Source organism: Zingiber officinale, chromosome 4B (genome assembly GCF_018446385.1).
Source record: "Zingiber officinale cultivar Zhangliang chromosome 4B, Zo_v1.1, whole genome shotgun sequence".
NCBI classification, from domain to species: domain Eukaryota; kingdom Viridiplantae; phylum Streptophyta; class Magnoliopsida; order Zingiberales; family Zingiberaceae; genus Zingiber; species Zingiber officinale.
In genome coordinates this window covers 112,066,464-112,072,781 of record NC_055993.1, presented here as the reverse complement: position 1 = coordinate 112,072,781, position 6,318 = coordinate 112,066,464, and the positions used below count along the sequence as shown (strand labels likewise).

The 6,318-nt window shown below is 36.2% G+C and overlaps 1 non-coding gene across 1 annotated transcript; it reads right to left on the bottom strand.

Annotated features, from left to right (window-relative positions):
• Window positions 1-4,514: 4,514 nt before the first annotated feature.
• On the bottom strand, window positions 4,515-4,620 carry LOC121978866. Its single transcript, XR_006111201.1, has one exon. It is a non-coding gene; the product is annotated as a small nucleolar RNA R71 (small nucleolar RNA).
• Window positions 4,621-6,318: the final 1,698 nt, after the last annotated feature.

Sequence of the window (6,318 nt, the reverse complement as noted above, 5' to 3'; positions counted from 1 at the left end):
ATTATCAAAATGAAAAATATATTGGGTTATTGTTTTTTTTAAAAGCACCCTTTATTACTTTCTTGATCATTTGATAATTAATGTTTCCACCAAGTAGAGATCGATCCCCTCGATTTTGCTCCAACAGCTTTACTTGCCTTCCCTTCTTTCCAATAAAAATAACTATCAATGCTCTCCACCCAGTCAAAAAAGTCATTTGCTTCCAGTTCACTATCAAATTCTGAAATTTGAACTTGTACACCATCCTCTTTAATATTTTACAAGTCGTGCACTGTATGATCCACCCAAAATTAGAACTATGGTTTTCTTTGTATATTTGATCGATTATATATCTTCTATCCCATCTACATGACTAACAACATTTCCATTATCATTTCTTTGATTATTAACATGTTCGATCATGGCAATAATGTTCTATTCATGTTTCTGTAGTGTATAAAAGGCGTCCCCTCGGAATAGTACGATGGTTAAGGCTGTTGGTATTTAATTATTTGATGCGCAACCGAAGATGTGAAAAATTAGATTAAACGACTTTTAAAAAATTTCACACATAAATAACTTTATTTAGGTCAAACAAATGATCTTATTTAATTATAAGAATTTCTATAAATTCTCTTATAATTCAACATGCAAACATTATAATATTTTATTTACAATTCTAGAAAAAAAAGATTAGAATCATTACGGAATATCTTTTGGATCTTGAGTTTGTGTCTAAGATTTGTAGGTCATCAGAATTCTTTCAATACCACAATCTTCCTCACTAATTCTTCAAATCAACCTATGGACAAAAAGTATGGGCTAATTCTCCTAACTTTTCTCACAAATCAACTATGAAAATTTTCACAAAATATTCTCTTCTAGAGAGAGAGAGAGGGACATGTATTATATAGTATAGGAGAGAGGGAAACGTGTATTATAAAGTGGGAGAGAAAGAGAGAGATGTGTATTATAAAGTGGGAGAGAAAAAGGGGGAATGTGTATTATAAATTTTGTAAGAATATTTATAATATTGCCAAATATTTGATTTCTCCCTTTTATATTTTATTTGTAATCAAATTACAAATAAAATTTTTCCTCTAGTTTAAATAATAAACAATTTTATTATTTAATAAATTTTGTGAGACTAAATAATTAATCAAATTAATTATTTAAGAGTATCCATCATGATTATACGAAGATGGTTTGGGGACTATGGACCCATAATTTCAAGCTCCAATAAGTTTATATAAAATTAATTAAAACTCTTTAATCAATTATCTAATTTATTAACTCCAAGATTATTCCACTAGAATCCGGAATTGCACTCTTGAGAATTATGGAACGTGTTTACTCAAAAGATTTGAATAGTCCATTGATATAATCATTACATGTAAATCAACCCTCCGTTCATGGTTCACAAATGGAGCTAGGTGAAATTATCGTTTTACCTATCTATTTGTATCTAAAATCTTAAGTACCATTAATTCACTAGTGAATAGTTAATTCATAATCTAATTATGAATTAGAGTGCTCAAACTATTCAGTGCTAGAATCAACACTCAATAGAACCATTATAGTATCCTTTTGAAAGTTACAGATTCCATATTTATAAATCATATTCCCTGCTGAATGTATAATCGAGTCTCCAAAATGTAAGTGTGATGTGCGTAGATTATATACACTTTTATACATATTTTGACGTACATCTACTTATATTTCATGAGCATAATCTATGTTTATTGTACCCTATTTCATTATAATATCATACTTACATTATATTCTGTTCAGAGATCTACTCTTTGCTTGTTTTGATTGATAGGACGCGATTTGGAGCAAAACAGAGCTTAAATGAAGTCCAGAGCTTCCAGAGTGTCTGGGCCATGTGAAACTCACATGGGTATGCGAAAATTAAGTTTTTTCCATGTTCTGGCCTTGTGGACACTACACGGCCATGTGAAGGCCGTGTGGGGGGCGTGTGGAAGCCACATGACTGTGTGAAGGTCGTGTGGAATTTTCAACACTGCAGACTGAAATTAAAATGGTCATAACTTTGTGCTCGGTTGGAGTTATAGCTGTTCTTTATATCAAAATGTAGAAAACTTCAAGATCTACAACTTTGATGAAGACTTCAACCAGAGATAACCTCATATTGATGGTGTCAAAGACGTTGCAATGAGACATGGCCTTGACATAGGGTCGTGTCAAATCCTGCACTGCACACCAAGAGAAAATGGGCATAACTTTGTGCTTAGTTGGAGTTCCGAGCTGTTGTTTATATTGAATTGTAGATAACTTCAAGCTCTACAACTTTTCTGAAGACTGCAACTCAAGAATACCAATATAAGAGGTTCTAAAATGGCCTATATGTCTACACATCCTTGATACATGGCCAAAAAGAGCTAGGCCGTGTGAGCCACATGGCCGTGTGAGTCACATGGTTGTGTGAGCCACATGGTCGTGTGAGCCATATGGTCGTGTGAGCTACATGGCCCTGTAAGCCCCATGGTCGTGTGAGCCACACGGTCGTGCAATATTTTCAGAGAGTAAGCAGTGGTTGGCAGTGTGAGCCACACAGTCGTGTGAATCCATCCAGAACTAAAGCAGAACATGGTCGTGTGAGCCACACAACTGCGTGAATCCATCCAGAACTAAAGCAGAACATGACCGTATGAGCCACACGGGCGTGTCACTCTGGCCAAGAGCAAAATGTATGAGGCCGTGTGGATCCACACGGTCGTGTCACGGGCCGTGTGGTGCCCATGCCCTACTCTATAAAAGGGATTTTTCTCCCCTTTTCACTAATCTTTGGCTTGAGGATCACCCCCATTTCTTGGAGGAGGGTTCTCCCCCTTGGGAGAACCCTAGAAACCACATCTTTGATAATCTGTCCAGTTCCAGAGCAAGGGAACGCCTCTAAGGACACCATGCTTCAAGGATAAGCACTCTCCTCTCTCTACTTCTTTGTATTGGGTTGTATTTTGGTTCTTTCTTTGTCTTTGGTTGTATTTCCTTTACAATGGAGTAGATCTCTAGATCTAAGATGTAGGAAGTAGTTGTGATGTGATTATGAATATATGAACTATGTATTTGGATATTTTCCTATGAAATGAAGTGTTTATATCATCATCTATGTGTGTTGTGACTTGTATGCGTTTGACGAAATATGTGTGAGGTAAATCCATGTAGATGTAGGGTTAGATCACCATGTAGAGGAAGAGTCTGGGAATGTAAGATCATGGGACCTTGTGACAGAAGGTATCCCTTACTTTCTACGGCAGTTCCTTGAAATGGGGATCGACTCTCTACTGGGAAAACTAATTAGAGTTTAAAGGGTTCTCCCAAATTAATGTTAGAAAGTGACTTGTGTAATCTAGGAACATGGACCGTGGGCCCTTGTGGGAGAATGATGTTCTCTATAATCGGACTTCCTAAATTACCTCTTCCACTTAATTGCATTAATCTACTGTTAGGAAGTGATCTTTGTAATCTAGGAACGTGGACTATGGGCCCTGGTGCCAGAAGGATGTTCCCTATAATCGGACTTCCTAAATTACCTCTTCTACTTAATGGCGGTAGAACTTTGGTACACTTTTTGGTGTGATCTTCGCGGGATAGTACCGGACTTTAGTTAGAACTCTTACACGAATGTAAGCATGGAGTTAGGTAGATGAACAATGCATAGGGACATTAACTAGTATTATAGTGAAACCAAAACCCTAGTATCTATCCATCTCCAAATCCAACTCTCCCTCTTTCTCTACTCTTTACTTTCTCTCTTTTCTTCACTCTCTCATTTCCAATTAAGCTTTGATTGTCTAGATAATTCACCATGCGAAGTTAACTAGTGCTTAATCAACAGTCCATGTGGGATCAATAATCTTTTATATTACTAACGACGTAACCATGCACTTGTGGTGACATAACAAGTTTTGGCGTCGTTGCAGGGGACTATTTTCGATTAACATTAGTTGATTAGCATATGAGTTACTCTAGACATTTTTCTTTTTCTTTCTTGTTTTATTATGCACTTTCTTTCTTGTAATTTAAATACTACATTTTCTTTCTTATTTTTCATATAGCATTTTATTTCTTATCTTTAATTCTTCATTTTTGTTTTTTTCTCATAACTTTTTTTCCTTAGATATCCATGAGCACCAACATATCAAGCAAGCCTTTGAGAGAATTTTCTGCACCCATTTCTTCTAGATTTATGTCTCCCATTGTGCAGCCTCATATTGAAGCAGAAAGTTTCCAACTAGACCCAGAGTTAATTGCTATGATACAAGGTCACAAATTTGGAGGAGAAGTATCAGAAAGCCCTTATCTGCACCTTGAGACATTTCTAGAGCTTTGTGATATGGTGAATTGTGAAGGAGTGTTAGCAGATGTAGTTCGATTAATAGCATTTCCTTTCAGTATCAAGGATAAAGCAAGGACTTGGTTATATTCCCTCCGCCCTCAAAGCATTACATGTTAGAAACAATTGGAGTACCAATTTCTGAATCACTTTTTCCCTCCAAGTAGAACAGTTTATATGAAGAATTGCATCACAAATTTTGCTCAGGCAGATGGAGAATCATTATTTAAAGCATGGGACAGATCCAAGAGTCTACAAAGGCAGTGCCCTCATCATGACTTGGAAAAATGGTTGACCTTACACATATTCTATAGGAAAATTTCTTTCTCAGACAAATGTTTATTGGATTCATTAGCCGGAGGTTCTTTTATGAACAAAAGTGTGGACGAAGCATACATATTAATTGATCAAGTGACATTAAACCTCCATGAATGATCGAACAAAAGTTGGATGGAATCTCCCTAAAAAATTCAAGAAGTGCAAGCCATAAATGCAAGAGAGCCTGTCAAACAAATTGCAATTCAACCATCCAAGAGTTTTGAAATCCACAAGTCACAGAATGAGGAGTTCAAACAGTTGGAGGAAAAAATTGATAACATAGTTTCAAAATGGTTCAAACATGACCACCCTCCTACAAAGATAAAGTCTAGTGAACAGTGTAATGTTATTAAGTTAAGAAGTAGCAAAAATCATGAAGAACTTCTGGAAAAGGACTTGTATAGAATTGAGGAGAAGAACAATAGAAGATCTCAAGAACTCAGTTCTATTACTCCAGGAAGTTCCCAAATGCCACAAGTTCCTTTTCCTCAACGATTGATCACACCAACACTAGATAAATGAGTTGAACCTCAGCCACAAGCTCAACCATTCTCAAAACCTTCACTAAGGGTTTCTTTTCCACAAAGGCTAATGGGGGCTAACAAAGATAAAGATCCTGGCAAATTCTATGATCCAAATACGGTTGAGTGCAGATCTCCTGATGTATATAAAGATGAAGATTCTTCAGATGAGGATTGCGATGATAATGTAGTGGATAACAAGTTTTCAGATCTACCTCCAGGTTTTACAAGATGTTATAGTGAAATTGAATTTTCAAATGATGAATGTGATGTGGTAGATCAACTTAATAATGCAAATGAAGTCGTTGATCCTCATGTTGTTGATTCTCTTTCAGATGATATTGATCTCAGTGTATTATTCAGCAGTGAATGTGATGATGATATTGATATGGAAGGAGTGTAGGGAGCTGTGGTGTGGAAGCATCATCTCAGGAATCACCTCTTTTGTCCACACAACCATCTGAGATTATGAGAGTTGTAAGGATTGAATATGTTGTGGACCAATGTGTAGGGACTTATGCAGAATTAGCAGAGTCTCAAGAATCACCACCTTTAGTAGCACCAACACCTAAGCTAGAGCCATAACCATCATTGGATTCAGAGGAGGTCACATCCACTGATTTGGAACTTTCAGGTAACTCTTAGCATTGCAAGGTGAGTATTCTTAGTGATCTTTTAGAAAGTTCATGGAGGTACCTATAATTAATTTTGTTGGATGTGATTCTATTATTGATACATACTCAGTTCATTCTAATATGGTTCTGGTTCTATCTTATATAACATTCTTGTGGGAGATTTATTTTTCTTTTAAGTGTGTAGATTTTCATGGGGCTTATAATTGGAAGCTTAATCTGAACCATCTTCGACCACCTGAAAGAACTTCAAAGAAGATGAAGATGGAAAGAGCGATACTTCACTTTTTAACTCCTATATTGAAAGCTCCCTCTATAATAAGAGCCCTTGGTAGGAGGGTGTTGAAATATATTACCCCTCTAAGAGCGAGATTTAGATGAATCTAACGAGGTGGTCGAGCTAATGACCTTAAACAGGCGCTTCTTGGGAGGCAACCCAAGTTCAATCTTATTTTCATTTAAGTTTTAGTTTCCTTCAAGTTCCTTTTTAGTTTCTTTATTAATAATA